The 22,371-nt window shown below is 42.4% G+C and overlaps 1 protein-coding gene across 3 annotated transcripts in view; it reads left to right on the forward strand.

Annotated features, from left to right (window-relative positions):
* Positions 1-955: 955 nt before the first annotated feature.
* The window catches only part of rhbdf1a (rhomboid 5 homolog 1a (Drosophila)), a 42,154-nt gene continuing 20,738 nt past the window's right edge, over positions 956-22,371 (forward strand). For 2 of the 3 annotated variants that reach the window (XM_049560879.1, XM_049560880.1), the window contains exon 1: positions 956-1,374. The gene's annotated coding sequence lies outside the window, so the exon portion shown is untranslated. The remainder of the gene's footprint in view (positions 1,375-22,371) is intronic. The other variant, XM_049560882.1, reaches the window with a different exon arrangement.

Consider the following 22,371-nt stretch of genomic DNA (forward strand, 5'->3'; position numbering starts at 1 on the left):
AAAAACTTTAGGCTAAAACTTACATTTAGCCTATTGTGAATCTTTTTTAAGCACAATAATTTAATTGTTACATCCATCCCCAGCTAGTGTTACAACTCACCCCAGTACTGGGGTACGTTGTAACAATATACCTCTTCGTATTTGACATTAATTTCCATAATCTGTGATGGTGTAGTAGAGGTCAAAGTGTGTGTTATTTATAGCAGACAAATATGGGTACCACGTATCAAAATTTAAGAGCTCTAACAAAAAAACCCACTGAGTTACACTTGCTCAAACAAAAAGTGTTACAATCATGCCCGGTCTTCCCTATATACATTCATGCACAAATGCACATACACACATATACATAAACACAAAGCCACATACGCACATTTATACATAATGAAAAAATATAAACTAAAATGAATTAAATAATAAAATAAAAAAATACTACTACTACACACATATAACATACACATACATATAGGTACACATAAATGGATTCCTCCTTATGAAGATATATCATTTATAGTATAAACATACTTCTATGGGAAAGCATATCCTGACTTTATCTGCTGTCTTATTGATGTTATTTCCCATTGATTATCTTGATCTTAGTTTTGGCCTGCCTTATTTACTAGATGACATCTTATGCCATGTTATTTGTTTCATTCTTCTTGTGTTTTAATTGTGTTTATTTTTATTGCACAGCACTTTGTAACTGTGTTCTGTAAGGTGCTATGTAAGTAAAGTTTATTATTATTATTTGTTGCATTTTAACTCAATGGGACTTCCTGATTAAATAAAGGTTAAATAAAATAAATAAATGACATAATCAGTGTAGATGGAGGGAGTTAAACCCCAGTTTCAGTGCCACTCTCTGGCTGCAGATATCGCTTAGTCACCGCCGCTCACCGGGAGAAGCAGCGCCTCCCTGTGTCCGCACCGATTGGTTGGAGATCTTGACGGGCTCGCCTTCTCCACAGACCGTCTCCAGTCCAGGGCGGGGCTGACTCTCCGCCAAACTGAATTAGGCTACAACCGGCAGAAGAAAACTTACCCCGGGTCGATTCATGGAGCAGTGTGGGAATGCTCTGTCCGTAGGTGGGAAGCAGAGATCCGGACGGCGGCTATACATTTCCACCCCAGCACCTTGGACTGCCTCTGCTGCTGGTGTGATCAAGACTGGCCAGATTTAATACCACGGCACCGGGCTTGGCTTAAAAAACATCTGCGGGCTGTGGGGAAAAAAACAAGAAGCGCGTTTATTCCTGCGCCTCTGTATCAGGATGATGTGACAAATCATCTCATCTGCTGCCTGGAGGAGAAAAAAATCTGAGAAACCGGATTTGTTTTCACTGCTGGGGATCATCTGAGCCGGTTGTTAGAAGGGTAAGTTGTGTCATAATTTCGTGACTGTCTCCTGTGGTCGCCCATGCGGAAGGCAGCAGCCGGAGGAAGCGCTCACGCGTCGTGATCGAGAAGGATAAACCAGCATATATACTAGTCCATGAATTACTGGGCAACATGGGAATCCTTCACACACAGGCTGGACATAGTGAGCATAGTGAGGTTACAAGGGGCTGTGCCATCTGCGCTGCGTGTAGGAGTTTTCATAGTGAAAGTAGGCTATTTAAAGTGCTCATATAGTGTAATTGGGTCTACCTTTTAGGCCCAGTCACCTTTTAGAAAAGTGTGAAATACCCTACATATGCAAAAGATGTGAAAGTGGGATTAATGAGGTGTGAAATGAGCCTCATGTCTAAAATGAGCCACAGGCTGAGAAGCTAAATTACTTTTTTTTTTTTTACTTAAACTTGGCCAAATTCAGGAGGGATTACTTTCATTAGAAGCACACTGTATGAGCAAAAGGCTTGATGGTTTAATTTCGACATCAGGCAGCATTATCTCATGTGGCTGGAGGCTTTTGGAAGATGGCTCAATTTTGTAATGTAAGTTTGGACCTAAAGGACTATGTTGTTGACTAATCATGCAACACATCATGCATAAAGTCACACCATGACCTCAGTCATCCTCCTCCTCCTCCCACTCCTCCTCCTCCTCTTCCTACTGCTCAGCATCACCGTCCATGAAGACAGTTATGAATGTTTAAATGCGTCTGTGCATCAACAAATAGCAGCTCTGTGCTTTGCAATAATATATATGGCTACACGCAAATGTTGCATAATTCATAGTGAAAATGTGGATGAAAAAGAGCAGCGGGCAGCTTCTCATGTCGTCTCCCTGAACCCTTTGAACCTGAAAGTGTTACCTTATCCTTTAGTTCTTTGTTGTCTTTGGTATTATGGCTTTCATGAGGCGCTCACACACAGTGACTCAAAGTGACTCATGGCAGACGGTCACAAAAGGGCACAGATTCCTCAAAATCATACGCGTGGAGGGGCCACCTGAAAAAGGCTGGATTTGACTCATCAGAGGCCCAAAGCTCCAGGACAGCGGCTCGCACATTAACAAACTGCAAACTTGTTGACATCAGGAAGGTTACGCGCTCCAATGTCCTACAATACCTGGGCAGACTAAAGTGAAACCATAGACGTACTGTATTAGAAACTGCTGAGTTATTTTGGCAGACAGGACATAGTAGCACATGGCCTGGTTTGTGTGCCCAGTGTTCCTGAAACCTTATCACATGGAGGGAGGGGGATCATGGCTCTGGGTGATGTAATCGCACCAATAAAGCAGGGCTCTGATGTGTGATAGTGGCAGTCATGCTCATCCTCTGTATCTGATCCAACTGGACCCCAGAGTGAATATTCCCGATGTGTGTATGTGTGTGTGTGTGTAGATGTTTATGTGGATTCATGTGGGTACGTGATACTTGGAGGGAGCTGGGAGTAGCTCTGCTGAGGCAGGTGGACCATCCAGGCTGGCCTGTGTTGACTGGCTGGTATGTGAGTTTTTCAGGGGGCTGCTGAGGGGGCCACACTGTAGTCATGCCTGCATGACTCATGGCGCGGTATCTGTCTGTCTGTCAGTCCTGCCAAGTGCACAGTCCTGTATGACTGCATCACGGTGTTGCCTTCAAAAGAGCTACAGAGCGTGATTTTACGCTCACTGGTTTTGTTATCTACCTTCATTTATTGCCGTTCTTCAGTGGATGTTTTTGACATACATCTCAAAGCATGCCTCACTATGCGGTGGAGATAGGGGTGGGAATCCCCAGAGAGGCCTCATGATATGATATTATCATGGTACTTTAAGTCACGCTGCAATGTTATTGTGGTTTTTAACATTTTGAGATGTGCAGATTATTGCGATATTACTTTTTATTACCTTTTTTCAGCTGCAACTTATGTCCCAAAATTCAGTAGACTGAAAAAGCAGTTGTTTCAATTATTCCAGTAGGCTACGAAAAGATTAATTTGTATTTGCAAGTTAAAAAAAAGATATTTGTCATCCATGTATCCACATAAAACATTGCAATAATATGCTGCATTGATTTCTTCCCCACCCCTTAATAGAGAGGTGAAATCTCTCCCCTTTCGATGTCCCTATTTTGGAAAAAATATGAATGCTAGTCAACGGTTAAAAACATATATATATTTTTTTTAATTTTGTCTGAATTGTGCAATGAATTACATTACATTTGATCTTTGTCAATTTAAAAGATCATTTTGCAAATCAAGAAAGTCGCAGTTTGTCCAAGTACCATTGAGTTTCGACAGAGACCGCTCAGTGAGCTACATCTCTCGTCTTGCACAGAATGTCAACAATATAAATATGGCACTAATGTAATGTTATCCCACCGTTTTTGTTTCGTCCAGCAACTCCTGATCTTTTTATCAGCCTGGATGCAAAAGAACAAGCAAAACCTGTTGCTCGTGTGAATACATCACAGTACTAAACACACAGGCATCGTAGCTTTAGCCTCATTTACACGACTTTAGGATGTGTAGTGTTTCTAATTACATAGTTTCACAGTCTTGAACAGTTTTAACAGTGTCTTTAACTGCAAAATTATCTTTTAAATTGACAAACATCGTATCTGTAATATCAAAATTGAAACAGGATCAAAGAATTATTTGTCTCTCCCCCTTAACTACCGTACATATTTTCTCCAACATAAGGTCCCATGGTGGTCCACCTGAAGGAGACGGACTCCTCCTCTCTATAGCACCAGAGTGATGTTTGTCCAACATTTTTTCCTGGCCTAATCACTTCAAGATGATGCATCTACAAGCGAGACACGGTTATTTAGCCCAGAATGCTCTTTCTTTGTAGATTTGATGCTCTGCTGGTGAGGAAAAGCAGGACTACAAAGCAGTGATAGTTTTCCTGGAAGAAGCCATCTCAAATCTGAACAAGGGTGTATACTCTCTGTGATTGTTGGTCATTTTCTTCAGTCTCTGGACAGAGCTCGCTCTGAGTTCAGGCAAAATGAGCATCACTGGGCTGAGCAGTCCCATGTGTGCAGAGCAGCCCATGCTTCTCCAAATAACCTCAGGCTGTTTCTCCAAGTAACACATCTGTATCACCAGTGGAAAATATGTTTTTTTTTCTTTAAGATGACCTGAAATTAACATTTATTACTGATCTGTTACGTCTGTCTCTATCTGTTATATTTAATAGACATGTATTACTTAAAGGATTCCACTTTATCGAGCTGATAATTCTGTGTGCTTTCATTTAAACAATTATGATTTTACCATAAACTTCCCTGTTAGCAGCTTAAAGATAGTCCATATTGTATAAAAATATTACATATGAGATTTTGAACATTAATAAAGCAGCAAACAACTATTTGGTGTGTAAAGATAAAGTGGAGTAATGGTACCGTGAGCAGAGAACGAAGTCACGCTCTTTGTGCGTGTTGTAATCTGAGCTTCTCTGTTCTTTGTTGTGGTGGACAGTCGGGCCGCGCGTGCTTGTTAGTGCATGTGAGTGTGTGTGTGTGTGTGAGTGTGTGTGTGTGTGTGTGTGTGTGTCCCACTGGCTAGCTAATCACCGCTGATAATGCTGTCACAGTTTCAGAAGCGTAACACCGACCCTCCAGTCCCAACCACCATTAGCTCTGTCACCACTGTTGTCATTGTTAGCACTGCTAGCCGCTGCCATTTTGGCTGGGCCGCCCCTATGTTTGCTTGTGATGTTAGAGGTGAGAGCCATGTGTGGACAATCCCGGCCCAGACTCTGAGTTCATATATGGCACCTTTAATATTTTGGACTCTGCTTATTCGTGTACTCTTTATTGAACCTAAATGATTCTCACTTTGAAAAAAACAATTTAAATGACTTCACTATTACACACACAAGTTTTGAGCCATATATGGAAGCTTTTGGGTCTTGACTTGAATTTGCAATACATTTCTCTGGGTTCAGACAGTGCCCCCGGTCCCCTCTTTTTAAGATTTGACTGCTTTCTAAGAATGTTGAAGTGTTTGTAAACGCTTTATGAGTAGAGCTGAATTACATATTTCTCTTTGTCTGTCATCTATCTGCATTGTGTGAAAACTGCCACAGTGAGGACTGTCTCCTGGGGCACGGCGGCAGTATCTGGAGAGGTCAAACTTGTTAACCAACTTGTTCTGCTACTTTGGAGACAATACGAGTGCTGCAAATATATTGGTTACAACTGTTCCCACAGCCAAGCAAACAGCAAACAGACATTAGCGTAAAAAGCATGTCAGGTATGTTGCCTTTTTTTTTTTTTTTTTTTTTTTTTTTACACAGGATTGATGGTGAGAGAGCCCACAGGCAGCGTTTGATCTAGTTCTCACTGGTACTCGCTCAGCTCGTACCTTTTTGACTTTGATGTGGTTATACGGTTTTGACTAAGTTGTCAGGAGCAGGAACAGTGATTTTTCTCATATGTCAAATAATGTGGTATTTGTGGGAAAAAAGAAAGCGTGTTGTCTCTCTAGTGTCTGTCATGCAGATGCAGTAAGGAATGTAAGCAGATACATTCTGCCTTATTACCAGCGGTTGTGGTGCATTGCTTTAAATTACACAGGAAGTGTGGGGTTTGCTGTGCGTATGGATCCTCATACTATTGCTCCTTGTTTGTCTGCTTGCCTGCTTCCCCTGTTGACTGCTCGGTTGTGTGACTCACACCCGTTGCATCCAATTGTTCCCATCCTATGACATCTCGGCGGTGGCATGATGCAGTGGCAGCCATGACGGTGGACTCAATTGTGATGTAATGCTGTAATGCAGCAGCAGGGCTATTTCAGGTCTACCTCTGAGCCTCCAAGGCCTCCGTCTGCCAGCATGCCACCCTGCCCTTCTCTCAGTCAGCACCTCATCTGTCATGAGCCAGACAGCCATACATGAACCAGCATTCACAGAATTTACTAGAAACCTTTCATGCAAAGGTCTGGAGAAAAGTCAGAGGCATGACTGGATTGAAAATACAGGTTACCGTGATTTGTTTTCACAGTTATTTGGTTCAGGCCAACATTAGGCTGTAGCAGAGATGAAAACATCTAATTTAGGTAAGTTACAGGGTGCAGAGCTTGTGTTCCCACTGACATGGTGTCTGAGGCTGGTTAACCTCAGGACAACCCTCGTTCTCAGGGCTGTGGGAATTTTTTTCCCAGAAGGCTGGTGCTTATAGACGAGCAGCAATGGTTCCTTGAACTTTGATCTTCCTCACTGAGTGTGAAGAGCTCTCAGAGGGCGTGTCCGCAGATAACCCAATAAATATCTCTCTCTACCTGGTGCCTCGAGACAGAAATATATCAGGCATGTTGCAATGAGTGAAATCCCGTTGCAAGGGGTTTTGTTTCACAGCTCACACAAGCTTAAATAACAGCAGTTTAACTTGATGGTCAACTTGTGAAAAATGATTCTGGTCTCCGTGTTAGAATTGCACTTAGCTTTGTGCAGCTTTTGCTCTTTAGTATCCACTGGAGAGGAGTTGTCCTGCATGATAGTGATATGCATCAGTTTAAGGTAGGGCTAGGCAATATGTGAGTATTATATCGATATTATATCGATACTGTCTTAGATTTAGTATATTCTAATATTGTAAGTATTATCTTTTACGGTTATTAAAGGCTGCGTTACAGTAGAATGCTGTAATTTTCTGAGCTTGCCAGACTGTTTTGCTCTCCTGTTATTTGCTTTTACACACTTATTATTAATTATATCAACATGATTAATTATAAAAAAAATCATATTCAGAGCATTTAAACAGCAGCAAACAGTTATTTTTTGTGTAAAGTTATAGCGGAGTAGTGGCGTCCTGAGCAGAGAAGGAAGTCACATGCCCTCTGTGTGTTGTGGCCTCATCTGAACTTCTCTGTGGTTTTGTTGTGGTAAGCCGAACTGGCCTCGCGTGCATGTTGCATGTGTGTGTATTCCACTGGCTTGCAGATATGCACTACGCCCATGGGGTAGTTACTGCTGATATTGGTATGTCGTCGTGGTAGCTTAGCACCGACCCCTTGGTTCTCCCTGGTTAACATCGTTAGCTCTGTCAGCACTGTTGCCATTGTTTGGCGCTGTTTATGGAGCTTGCACCGTTAGCCGTTAGCCGAAGGCTCAGCAACCTCAGTGTTTAGAATTGTATCCAGACAACTCATATGCTCTGAATTTCCAACACAATCTCATAGAAATACATGAAATGGACATGACCTCGTAAAAAGGCATTAGGTGGTGGTGCACGAACCATGTTTAAACTATGTGAATGCAACACGAAAACAAGACCAATGCCAAATGGCATTGCAAAATCTATTATGAATGGTCGCAGCTTAGTTTTGAAAATAGTCAAAGAAAAGAAAACACTTGGTTAGGTTTAGAAACAGATTGTGGTTTGGGTTGAAATTACTACATACATAAATTGATGTACTTTGTGTAGTTACGTAGAGTTCGTAAAATCACGTCACAGCATCAACTTTTGGGTTCAAATGAGAGGTGAACAGCAGGCTCCTGGTTGAAAGTCCATGTTTGTGTGACCCATCCATCACCCTCTCACCCACACTATGCAGACGTCTTGCTGTTTATACTTAATTCATGTATCCACCTCAGAAAAAGATGGTCACTGACTTTGCATCAGCATTGTTTGTGTGTTGCCAGCATGTAATTTTAATGCATTTTGTACCCACCACCATCATGTAATGTGTTGTTAAGACTTTGTGTATTTCTACAGGACTGGGCTGGAAATTAGCATCTAGCCCCTTTAAGGGATTTTTCACAATCTTGCAACCCAAAAGTGTTGTCATTAACACACATTATCTTTAAAACTTTTCTAACATTTAAACTTATTACTTAAGAGTTTGACGGACTTAATATTCAAAGTACAACCAGAAAATCTTGCTTTAGATGTGTGTCATTGGAGACTGTCATGTAATGCGTGCAGCCTAGGCCTTAGCTGCTGTAATGACAGCACTGTGTTATCTGTTTACTTTTTCTCAGATCATTGTTAGGACCAACTTAAGGAACACCCTCACGGATACAGTATCCCAGTACTGTTACAGCGTAGATGAGAGTGCAGTTTTAAATAGGATAGCCTTCACCCCCACCCCCCACCCCTCTATCTTTGGCAGCACAGTCGGTCGTCATACCCAGAGGCTGTGAATCCTCATTGTGTACCAGACTGCAAGTTGACTGCTCCCTGAGTGGAGCTGCACACACACAGTTATATCTGGACAGTTTCAACAGTCCCACCAACATCACATACCATGCGCCAAACTCACTCCAGCAGCTTTCCCAGAAATGAGGGTGTGTTTTGGAATCCTCTGGGACTTTTCTTTTACTGGCTTTTTTTGGAAGAGGTGGGTCTTAGTCGGTTTGAATGCTCTTTTCTTCTGACAGAACTTGAACCTTTGAAGTGTTGAAATACAAGTGCTGCGAGGTGACCAAAGTCTGCCCGTGGTGCATCCTAACTCCTGTTTTGTTTTTGACTTGCACTCTTTTCATTCAAATAGATATTGGTTAATCTCTTGGACTGTGTTCAATGCTTGTCATTGACATGGAATCAAGCCAGGTGCCGCTGGCATATTTGAACACGTACCTGATCCCGTAACTCTCAACTTTCCTGTCTCTGCTGCCTCTGCTTCTCTTCACACCCGTGCCAACTTTCCCTTCCATTTGCCAGTTGACAGAGCTTGTAATACCGCGTGCCAGGGAAAATGATGTAAAGCCTCTCATTTATGGTGCCCAGTTGATCACGCCCAGTTGTAGTGAAGGCATCACGCTGGAGGCCTAAAATGTGGTGAAGCATATTCACTCAGAACTCGGCAAAAACAAACATGAACAGTAATGCAAATCAAAAGTAATTTATTCCTGGAGGCTGTCGGGGTTTGTACACCCACTCTGGGATGCAAGTTTTTTTTTGTTTCACTTCTCTCATCTTGTCTGAAGTAGACATTCTGTCTCCTCACCAGTATTACATTTCCTGATCATTTGTCACTCCAGCATGATAATATTTGCTTCTTGGCAAATCATGAGCTGAGTAAGGAAGCTTCCGATGCACTTTATTTCCACAGAAAAAGAGTCTGTGTGTTTTCTTCTCTAGTTAAATCAGTTTTTAGCCCCTCACTGGGGCCGTGACTGTCCCAGAGGACCTGCCCCAGTCTTCCCAGTTTTCCTGTGCCTTTGTTGGGAGTTTTCCACTGATCTCTTGGCCCAGCTGCATGGCTTCATTCATCCTACTTCCTCCCCCATCATCCTTGCTTTTACGTCTCCCTGATCCCAGCGTGGAGATCCTGGCCTCACCTCAGGATCTTCCCCTGGGTGCCCCCTCGCTTCCTTAGAGTAGCCTTCATCAGAGTCTCTAAAAGAAGTGAAATTGTCATTTCACCATTGAGTCTAAAATGATTACTGCTCATATAAATACAACCATTTTGAATGCAGTGCCATTCAGCCCACATATTTACCATCTGCAGAGTAACACTTGGATCTGTGTGAATGTCCCTATGATCTGAAAGGTTTTTCTGTCACAGAAATGGCGCCGCCTTGATTCTCACTTGCTTTGACACTGAGACCCAAATCTCACCTCACGCTTATCTGAATCATTGCTCCACAATCTACATTGCTCACAGCCACTGCCAAAAAGCCTTGTGGCCCACATGTGTCCCACCGCAATGGCTGAGTAACTGTCAGACCCACAGATTTCTCTTGTGGGTGGGAAATGTCAAAGACTATGTCAGAAACACACTGTTTGTGAAATTAATTTTACTCCTTTTCTCCATGTTAGTTTAAGCTGAGGGTGTGTTGTAGTTAATGTATGTCAACCCCATTGCCAGAGTAAATGTTGGCAGTGTACATTTGGCAAACCACAGGTATGTTTTACTGGTATGTTATTATTTAGCAGGTAATTTGAAATTTTATGTTTCAACAATGCTGTGATTAATGTGCAGTTATTTTTAGGCACAAAAACCACTTGCTCATGGTTAGGAAAAGATTGTGTTTTAGCTCAAAAACCCCATTTTGAGGGCATTATTGTGGCTGGAAACCCAGCAATGTCTTGAGGAAAAAACCCACTGCTTTTTCTGGCACTATCTGGAAATGCAGTGATATCTTTATAAAAACAACCACTTTTTTGTGGCCATATCCTGCCGAGAAACCCAGCAATGTCCATATAAAAAACAAACACTATTTGTGGCAATATCCTGGCTAGAAACGCAGCAATGTCTACATAAAAAACAACAGCTATTTGAGGCAATGTCCCAGCTAAAACCCAGCAATGTCTACATAAAAAACAACAGCTATTTGTGGCAATATCCCAGCTAGAAACCCAGCAATGTCCACATATAAAACAACCACTATTTGTGGCAATATCCAGCAATGTGTATGTAAAAAACAACCACTATTTGTGGCTCTATCCTGGCTAGAGATGCAGTGACATCTCTATACATGGCAATATCCTGACTAGAAACCCAGCAATGTCTATGTAAAAAACAACTGTTATTTGTGGCAATATCATGGCTAGAAACCGAGCAATGTCTACGGACAAAACAACCGTTATTTGTGGCAATATCATGGCTAGAACCCGAGCAATGTCTACATAAAAAACAACCGCAATTTGTGCCAATATCCCAGCTGGAAATGCAATGATGTCTCTGTAAAAAAAGCAACTGATATTTATGCCAATATCCTGGCTAGAAACCCAGCAATGTCTTCGTAAAAAACAACTGCTATTTGTGGCACTATCTGGGATAGAAATGCAAAGATGTCTGTAAAAAAACAACTAGAAACCCAGCAATGTCTATGTAACAAACAACCGCTATTTGTTGCATTATACCAGCTAGAAACCCAGCAATGTCTACGTAAAAAACGACCACTATTTGTGGCAACATCCCAGCTAGAAACCCAGCAATGTTTACGTAAAAAACAACTGCTTTTCATGGCAGTGTACCTGGTGGAAACACAACGACAGGTCACTAAAAAACAACCACATTTGGTGGCTAAAAAGACAGCTGAAAAGGCAACAATCACTCGCTAAAAAACAGCTGGTCTTGTTCTTTGTTGGTTATAAACAGTGATCTGCAGCTTGGCAGGCGTCATGCCGAGGTGTCACACCATCCACCATCCAGTGACATTCAGCTCATTCATGACATCACTTTAGAAACGTAGATACATATGAAACATACAAATGTAACGTATCTGTGATTTGCAGAAATGTACAATGCCAACATTTTCTTTTGGCGACTGGACTGTGTATGTGAGATTGATGTATGTGCTCTTCCCACCACATGCAGCGCTGGGAACTAGAGCACATACTGTAGCATCTGTTGGTCAGACTACTTTATTTTTCTTAAATCCTCCCCTATCAGATAAACTTTGTGCCTATAATTCATTTTAATGACGTCTCTTCTGTTTCTCTTTTATCCACATATTTGCCTGTGCATCAGATGAAAGAGATTCAAATATGGGAGCTTTATTAAAATGATCTAGTTGTTGTGCTTGGAACAAAAATGGTTTCCCCTCCCTCCAACCCAGAGGGGAACCTGAAGATTAAATAGGTCTCTGCGGCTGTTGCCTCTGCAAAAAAATAAAATAAAAATCCTCCAACCTGTGGCAGAATCAAGTTTGTACCTTAAACCCAAATAGAAAATCTGGCTCGATGTGAAAATGATATGTGACAGTGAATGTGATTTGGTGCACAAGGAGGCTGCTGGCTCAACAACCTCAATTGATATTCCCTGTCCTTGGCTTGACTCAGGCTGTGCACACCTACACATACACACTTGTAGATGCACATGCACACGCTTACCCTCCCACATGTGTACATTTATTCACAGCCCGCGGTGGTGAAAATCGATGCAGTCAATAATCTGTACTCTGGAGTCTAACAGGACTGCAAATCTTTAAGAAAAAATCATTGCCTGAGGCATTTTAGTAATTTGAGCAAGTGTATGATCTGCTGAAAGATTGAAATGATAGAAACACTAATTAGACCTTACTACGAGATTCAATCTATGAAAAAATCAGAGAGGCTTTGAATCAAATTACAAATGCAGTCAAGTGTGATTCATGTAGAAAAGGATAAATTAGTCTATCATTTAAATATTTTAATATTAGATTGAATGATTAATATCCTGTCGTTATGTAAGCTGGCCTCAACATTTTTGTTTTTCATGCCGTGTTCCTTCCTCCTTAGATTTAGGTGTGATTGTGGATGTAGAAGGCCAACAGCTGCTCTCAACTAGAGAAGACAAAAATTTGAAGAGGGGTTTTCCAACTTACTCAGTCCTCTTCGATCTCTATAAACACAGTCTTAATATGTATGCTGAATCTGCAGAAGAGGTTTTGGTATAAGAAGTGTGTCAGTTTGTTGTCTGAGTAGTGTTGACCAATCGTTTTTGAACAGCAGGTAAACAAACCATGTGTAGAGGTGGAAAGCACTGGTGGAAATGCAACCTCAGAACCCATTAGCTATCATCAGACAACGAGTTTGCTTTATATTAGCCTTCTTAAAACTTTATCTGGATTCATTTGAAGATTTGTGTTTACAGAGACTAGCCGAAATGAACTCCGCACAGAAAAGGAAGTCCAGGCCCGGATATCTGCCGCCTACACCAGATCAGCCTGAGATATAGGCCCTCGCCCCAGAGGCTTTATCGTCATCGAACAATAGCCGATGAGTCCCCTTTGACCAATTTTAAGGAAAAAAATATCACCAGTCTAGTTTATTGTGAATCGATATATATTTTTCTCTTCATTTTAACCCTTAAATCCAGTGAATTATTTACTGTAGTCACAAATAATATGATTTTGAAGTGGACTAAGTGTATTTTGGAAAATTAAATTAGGCATTTTGTTATAAGTCCTTCGTTGTCATGCTGTGGATTATTTTACCCTTTGAGAAGCTACATCTTTAAAGATATACTATGTAGGATTGTGGGTTATGGTTTTCTTGACAGACTCTGCAGTGAAAATGAAAGTAAAAGCTAACCCTAGATTCACTCTCATTTAGTGTTTCGTCTCCTGAGACCCTGCGTCCTCATTTGAGGACGTCACATTTTGGGTTTACTTGACCTTATACTTAGACCTCTTGTCCTCGTTCGTGGACACTTTTTTGTACCAGGGGCACAATACACTAATCCATGTAAAAACAAGATGGCAGCCATCTCTACCAAGTCAGCTGATCCCGACACGAAAGTGAACAAGATCTAAAACCTGATCACATTTTATGGTTGAAACGTGTTTATGTATGATTAATAATGTTTCTTAGTTTGATATGGCAACAAATTTGACCAATTTTAGCAACAGTAATAAGCTGAGGCGCTGTTAATCAGGAAGTACTCGTTTGAAGACATTGGAACTCTGTTATCATCACGTTTGAGGACGTTGGGACTTATCATTGACAATGTTTAAGAAATTAAAAATGCATACCAAACAAAAGTTCAGGTCTTCAGTTCAGGAGGATATTTGTTTTTTATTCTGGCGCAGTGTCTCTTGGATGCCTGTTACTTATAATCTAGTAACTGGTTGCCACCTTTTTATAAAGCCCTGACCTCACCTGAGCGCTGTGGGGTTACATGCCCATGAATGTCCTGAACACAGAAAATAAGAATAAAATAAGACAAGAAAATACAGACAGAGAGCAGAGGCTCTGCAGAGCAATACACAGCCACACACTTCTAGTGGGTCATAAATAATGAATGAGAGGAATTACTTCTGTATAAGGCTATATATTGATTTATTTAAATCCTGCTTAGTGTATCTTTAAAGTAATGGTATAATTTAATAAGAATTCAGTTTATCCAATCATCCCTTATCACCTCCAGGCAACCATTTAAGCGCCAACTCAGGGGTTGACTTTGTAGAGCTCTGTGTCAGGAAAAACTCAACAGCCTCCATTCTCTCCTCTGCTTGAATCCATGCTAATATGGCTAATTCCCATTGTCCCAGTGCTACAGGCCACACTTCATCTGCTCTCTTCAATAGATGTGTCAGCTTCAATGTCACACTACACTGAGATCTCGCTCTATGTGCCCGCTCTGCGCCAGCCCGGAGTGGGCGGTCGTCCTGCCTCAAACAAGGCCTATTATTTTCTGCATACGGTGACGTTTGCTTCATCATGGCCAGGGATGGGATGTGTATGTTTACACGTGCAGTGTGGATGTGTTCCTATGCATGTGAGCAAGTGTATGTTGTTTCCGTGGTTGTGTGGACCGGACGCGGAGAATGCGCCTGGTCTGCAGTGTGTTTCCTGCCTTCGTTTGCACGTCTCCCCCTCTCCTGCCCTGCTCTGTCTGCACTTCCTTCCTTCCAGCACTCCTCGGCAAAATAAGCAGTAACCTGACCTCTCTCCATGCTGGTGGTCTCCAACAGAGGATGTAAGATGACAGAGCTGATGGCTCTCCTTTGTGAAGTATTTTTAACCCGCTTGATTGATTCGATCACAAAGATAAACCTAAGCAGTTGTAATAGTAGCATGACGCTGTGTGCTGTGCTTTCTTTGTTTTTATGACACTGGATATAGCTGTGTCCATTAACCAGACGCTGATACAACTACTCTGCTAAACCGTAATGGAGTTAACTCATCTTGCGCCTCACCCTGAGTAATTATCTCAGCTGGGAATTTGCTTAGTGCGCCATTTCCATTGATGGGGGAATGAAAACTTCTCCTGCTTTTTTTGACTACGATCAGGCTGCACAATGACCCTTGTTCAGCCCGGTCCACACCAGGCCTTACAATGCAGCCTTTTGTATGCTTGATTCAGGCTGATATCATGCTGGAAACTATTTAGATGGGGATCACATGTTGTTAGGGCACACTGTTTCTGAGATTCTCCTCTTACTCACTTAAAGAGAGAATGTCAAACCTCCCGTAGACAATGTGGTGCTTGTTTGTAGTCTCAGGACACTTTTAGGAGGCTGCAAGAAAGATGCCTTACTTCCCTTTGTTGTCTAAAGCGTCCTTCATTGATAAGCCATAAATCTGAGATGTTGCGTCAAACCAGGGCAGATCAAGGGATGAGAAATACACTACAGCCCTGTCAGAAAGCCTAATGCCCGTGTTATTGATCACCTGATTATGGCGTGTAGTGCAAATTGAGCTCTTTGACATTTACGTCTTTGACAAAGGCTGTCAAATGCTTGACCATCCTTGTCTGATTTGGAAAATATATTGGGAAATACAAGTATTTCATGCTTGGAAAAGGCATGCAGATTTATGAGTCTCAGTGTCATTTGAATCAAATTAATTTCATGATAATCATTCATTGCTTGTAATTCCTCTAAACCCTGTGTGCAGAATAAATTATTAGGGCTGTACCCGACTCAGTCGATTTTGGCTGTTAAATATAAATATTTGTCTTTTCACTCTTTGTTTTCCATGTGGAGTCTGAGAGTTTGAACAGGGTTTGGCAGTTAGTTCAGGGTGACAGTGACCTTTTTAAGCAGAGATTGCACTACAGGGCCGCTATAAAGTCATTTGAAAGTACATTTTTACACAGAACTGAACAACAGCGGCATCATGCTGCTCCAGTGTGTGATTTTAGACAGCATGCTGGCATTGCGGAAGCAAAGGAGGCATGACTGGCGTGACATGTAACACAACGGTGTGAGCACTTTCTAAAATATAACGGCATAACATTCCAATAACAATAATTTACTGTCCTTACTATATAGTGGCTGTTTTCGCCCTCTGCTTGGAGGGTAAGTTGCACCAGGACCTCGTTGTTTTTCCATTTTGTGGACATTTTCGGTCACTCTTCTTTTTTGAGTTAGCTGCTGACTGCTATCAGCTTCTTTTTAAATCTCTCAGCAGTGGGTCAAACACATAACACATTGCTGAAATGTCACACTTGTCCTGTTGATGGTCCTGTGCTGCTGGCTGAGATCATGTCAGTGCTTTTACTACCTCCGCTGCCAGCTTGAAGGCGAGACAACTCTTCCCCCCATTCCACGATTGTACCTTTCATACAGAATGGTGAGGCGACATAACGGTGTGAAATCTAGATCGAAAATGTGCAACAACATGTTTTGCCGACATGAGATATCAAACAAAAGCCACTGAAGCCAATATGAAGTTTGTGTGAGCTGTAAATTCACCACCTCGAAGCACAAGGCAGACGATAACATGACTTCGGAGTCCGACCAGGCAAAACCTCTCCACCTCAGGGCAGCTGCCTCTATCTCACAGACTCATCCTAGGTCTGGGTCTGCAGCTGCCTGTACTGGAGAGCTGCGTGAAAGCAAAGAGCACTAAATCTGCAGCTAAATCTGGGGACTAAAGAAACACACTGCACAGTGACCAACAACAACAACAAAAAAATACATATGAGTGCTCGACTTGAAGAACTTCAGACAACTGAGTGGTCTCCGACTAATGATTTGAATCTTTGACTTTCAGGGTGGAGTCCTAAAAACTATAGTATTATACTGTAGACATGTGAGTCCATTGCAGAGCCAGATGTGCAGCTGCAGCCATATTTTTTATTTGGACACTGTAGCTGTTTGGTTTTAGTCTGCCACAGTTCTCTGTCACCCCCGGGGATGAGGTCAGGTCTTCTGGAGTATCACAGTCCCGTTGAATTTCATTAACTGTCCATGTTTGTCATGCCCTCTTTAGCCCAGTGTGGAGTTAGGTTTCAGGAGCTGCTGGATTTTCCCACTCTGTGGTAGGCATCACGCTTCCTTGTAGGGCACAGCTGAAGATACAGTAAGTTGAAGATAAGCTTCTGTGGTAAACAAAGAGGTTTCAGGTCTGGCAGCTGTGGTCCCAACCTCAAACTAACTGCTTATCAACAGCTTTATCCCAAAGTGGTGAAGGCCGTTTCACTGCAAGCTGATTCAACAGGGTGTTACCTGATCTAACTGAGTGGAATATTCACACAACTCCCCTGTTGTTGTATAAACCGTTTTTAGTCGTCTTGGCCTGCGAGATATATATAGCCCGCGCCGAGGGAGTTTTCACTGTCGGCCTCTTCCTCAAGATTAGAGACACAAACACAGTTCTGGACTGAGATGTGACACAGATTTACTAAGTGAGCTTTATTTTTCCACTGAAGTGAGGACAGGCTTTAACTGTCTGTTCTGAGCTGAAACAGGCCCGTTAACAATCCTGAGAACAGAGATGCTGTAGCTGAGGGGGCCCCAGCCATGTGCCCAGCAGCTCCAGTAGCGCGTATGTCGTAAATAATTCACCTGCACTGAACGACTAAATAATTCAAGTGCTGAATTAGCGACGCATGTAGTAATGTTCCACCTGTGCAGCAAAAAAGGAAGAAAACTTTTCTGCTAAACCGATGTGATATTCAGTTGGCTGATATTCTGTTTGTAAACACACTGAGTTTAAAGTAATCCTATATCTTGGTTCCTGTGTACACATCTCACCTCTCCGTCATATTGATTTCCTGTGCAGGATATTGCTGCACGTAGAAAGGCTGGGTCTTGTGCTGATAAAATAACCAGGCGCAATTTTCCAGGACCTGCATTCGTCTGGCAATATGTAAGGCTTTGTAGAGGAAGATGGGGAGAGGTGCGGGTACTACGATGGTGAATACAGATATTGCTTATAGTGGTGGTTATTTCTTGCACAGAGATAAATGGCCGCATCCAGTTCCATTAAACTAGTTTGATCTGCACAGCTTTTAAGAGGTGTAGTCATGTTTTTTTTGGGGTTTTTTTTGACAGAAAACAGCCCAGTGCCTGGAGATCTGGAGCAGGATGTTTTTCATGTTGGTCTACAGTTTCATCCAGACGTACATTTGCAATTGAGCTCTATAAATACACTGCATGCACACAGCCCGCTGCTGGGAGGCCATTTATACTTTCATGAGCTATTCATATCTCTGGCACTCGATCCTGTCATTTAGTAAACACTGTTATGACAGTGAGGGAGCCTGGCAATGGACCCGATACAAATCTGTCACTCCGGGCTGAAAGCACTGAAACTAAAAGGTTAAGTTTTCCTTGTAAAATCCCACCGAGTGCTGACAGCCTGAGCTGAGGATCTGTGAAAAAGCATGGGAAAAGGCATGAGCTGCTCCACCCTTCTTGGCCATGCATGTCAGCCACCCTTCACCAGCCGTACCTTGCCAGTCACAGCAGCCCCGCCTGCCCACCATGCCCGCCCCTCAGCGAGCTGTGACACTTGATCTTAGGGTCAGCTGCGACGGATATTTCTGCTGTCTCTCTGTGTGTGTTTTTTAATGTCGTAAGGGCTGGTTTGGTGTGACAGCCTGTCACATGTCGCTAGGGTCAATTCAGATGACGGCAGCTTTACTGGTGCTCAGTTGCACTTCACCTCACTCTCCCTGCGGCTGTTTTCTGCAGAGTATTTTCTTCCTTGTAAGATGGGCAGAGCGAGAGATAGAGAGGCTTTAAGGCCTTACTGTGGACGGCTCAATTTTATTTTTCTTGAGGAGCAGTGTGTTTAAAAGCCACGTGTTAAAGACACATGATTATCATTGTCTCCAGAGCAGCTAGAAATGAATAGAAATCTCATACTTGTATCATAGATGTAACTGCATTCAAATCAACTTCCACAACTGATTATGTCACCTGCCATTGATGTGTGCTCTGCAAAATAACACGTTTATCTTAGTGCGTGTTTCAGTCTCAGTTCCTGTTCTCTTGAACCCAAATAAAAAATATCAGTAGCTTTGTAGTTTTGTCAGCTACTTATTTCAACCCTGCTCGGAAGCACGATGTGCTATATAAAGATCAAAAGCATAGTTCTGCAAATTAATGTGCAGATGGGCCTCAGATGCCTGCACGAACTACAGAAGACACAAGCCTGTAGTGTTATTAAGTGCAAAGGATTTATGTTTAGATCATCTGCTGGGGTGAATCGCCAGAACTGTTACTTCTTCATAATGTTTCCCACATGCCTCCACCCGCTCAGGGTGACTATGTGGTCATGAGTTTCAGCTAATCGTCAGGAAATTCCATTTAAAGGAACAGCTACTGTATATTAAGGATGATTTCACAATGGCATTAGAGAAGTATTTCACTGCTGGGAAGATGGTCTTTTTATAAAACTTGCAAAAACGTTAATAAGTGGTGCTCTAGTGAAAACTGAGTAAAGTGACTGTAGCATTTATTTTTGCTCAAGAGGTAGAAAACCTACAACTACCATAATGCACGGCGCCGGTGCACTGGCGTAATGCGAACTAGTCTGTTTTTACACAGTACATAGTTCAGCATCTGGCTGGTAGCAAATGATCCCGAATTACAATCAAACAATAAGCAAATTTTCTTCTGACAACATTTTAGACAAGAAATAGACAACACGGGGACAAATCTCATATTTGATCAGTTTTATCATTTGATCTCAGTTTTTACACCCTACGTTTTTTACACAATACAGGAAACAGTATGACACCCGCTTCCTGTTCACAAATTCTTGTATTACACAAGCGGCGACAGGCTGTCTACTGATAGTGTCCTCGTTTTCTTAGTCAGATCCACCCCTCGCTCCTTCACAACTCCAACCTCTAGCTCAAATATGGTCACTTCTGGCTCCAAAAAACCAAGATGGCAACAGTTAAAATGCAGAACCCGAGGCTTCAAAATGGGAGTCCACAAACCAGTGGGTGAAGTAAAGGTAGCTACATCCATTATTTTTACAGCTAAACAGTGCAATAAATGTGTCTGAGGGCATATTAGGTGAGAAATAGGCAATGCAGCAGCAGAATCTTGGTTTGTATTTGATCGGCGATGCCTACTTTTACAGTTTGGTCTGAGTTTGAGAGGGGTGGATCTCTCTCTCTCAATCCACTTTCTATACTCTTTGTGTCCATGGTGGGGGGTATTCAAAAATGTACTAGTACAATCTGTAGTTCAAGCAACAGCCCTAGAGCCTGACATTTGCTCGATGACTCGAAACGTGTCATCAGATAAATTTGAGCTGGGAGACAAGCAGAAAGATCTGGGCAGGCAGTTCATTTACACAAACTACCTTCATTGTTATGATACAGAGCTGGTTGAAACTCTGCATAGTGTCCCTTTCAGTATGTCTGATCTAGGTGACATTTCTGTCAATAAAAAATGTTGCTTTGTATGTCTTCTTATATTGAGAAGGGGCTTCACTAAGAATGTTATATTAGTGAGAGAACAACATAGGGAGAGTGACTTGTCTGAAATGCCTGGTTTCCCTTCATTGTTTCCAGTGTCAAGCCTTGCCTCTAGCATGGAGTGAAACATAAGAAACAATGGATAGTAGGAGCATTTATAGTGAATGACTAACTGCTGGAGCATGAGGAAAACCAAACATAACCCGTTCGTGCCATTAGATTTTCAGGAAGACGGTAATCTGTTAATCTGGAACTATCTTAACGTAGCAACATCACATAATATTAAAAATAATGTTTAGGTAACAGTACAATAATGATTTGAGCCAAAGTGGTTAAAAAACGCAGAAGCAACATGCAGGAAGAGAAAGAGGATGAAAGAGGGAAAGGAGGAATGACGGCCTGGGGCGAGGAAGCGCCCTTCTCACTTCTCAGATTAATGAGGTCATTCATCATGGCGCCTGCCTGAGCACGCAAGGCAGCATTTCCTCCTGTCTACTGTCCACCCTGACTGTATAATCCCTGTTGGGAGTGAGCAGGGCCCTGCTTGGCCAGCCACCTGAGGCTTTGTCAGCTTCTATGACACAACGCTGTCAGCCACCCTCAGCACGGCTGCAGCTCGCCTGCCTCCTGTAGAGCAGCGCATAGCAGTAGAGTACACACAGTACCCGGAAACCAGCCGGCTCCTGTCCATAATGGTTAGACTTCATGTGGTTTCCTTCTCTGCCATTTCAGCTTGGTTCAGTTTCAGCCAGAGATCTTGAGGAATGTGGGTATGGCATGCACGGAGATTCGAAATGGCCCCGACACAAGAGAAGATTTCAAGAATGTTCAAATATTTTTTAAGACTCAATGTTTAATTCATGAATTATTTTTTCTGAATCACATTATGGAAGAGTCATGTGTTCATTGCAGATTAAGTTAAAAAGCCCTGTGTTCATCATTTCTCTTCACCTACTGAAGTGAATAGGGGCTGAAGATTTTAAAGAAGACATCTGCAGCAAAGATGATGGATCCAATATAAAAGAGGGAGATTACTATTTTATTTATGATGGATGTGAAACAGGAGGGCAATGCTCTCTTGCAAGCCTCTGCACATATTTGAAGCGTGAGAGCGGTCGGAGAAAACTGGTTATGTTGTGCACCATGACCACGCACAAAATGAAGCAGTAGCACGGCCCCCACCCTCTCTCAACTTTTTTCCTTTGTGCCTGTTCAAGGTGGCACTTAAGAGCTCCATCCAGTGAGCCAGTCGTCTGTTTGACTTTAAGCCTCACCTGTGGCAGCTGTTGTCATAAACCAGTGCCTTTCTCTGCATGACTGAAGACCATTACCAAGTGATTATATTAAATGATGGCATGGAAAACATCTTTGGGCTTGAGTTTGTATGCAGACGGTATTACAATAGATCACAGCTCCCCAGACGGAGAAAGAGAGTGCTGGTTATGCCTGTCAACCCCAGTCATTAAGGCCTGCTGGACGTCCCTGCACCTGGAGAGACGTCAGCTTGTCCTCTGTGTTTTGTCCGCCTGTCTGTTTTCCCCTAATAGAGAGAAGGCCTGGCGAAGCGGTGTCAGCCCCAGAATTAAAAACAATCCACGTGGGGTTGTCTCAGGTCTCGTAATCGAGTAGGAAGTGTTAGTTTCTCACAAGGACCAAACGACGGCAGGAAGCCAATCCTGCGAGGCACAGTGCAAAGTTATGGGTGTGGGTGTTTTCCCTCTTTAGATGTGAATCTTGAAGTAAAAACAAATCTTTTTGAGAAACTAGATGAAATCGCTGTGGTCCAAGGAATGTCAGCCTCAAATCAGTGCTGGGAATGTAAACACTGTGAGACTATTACATGCTTTGAATTGTTGCCATAGAACATCTCAACCAGAAAAAAGCCCAATCACCTTGAGAGGAAGATAAGACGTTGTGGTGCATTCGCTAAGCAGTTGGTCAGGCTGAATGAATT

Source organism: Epinephelus fuscoguttatus, linkage group LG19 (assembly GCF_011397635.1).
Source record: "Epinephelus fuscoguttatus linkage group LG19, E.fuscoguttatus.final_Chr_v1".
Taxonomy (NCBI): Eukaryota; Metazoa; Chordata; class Actinopteri; order Perciformes; family Serranidae; genus Epinephelus; species Epinephelus fuscoguttatus.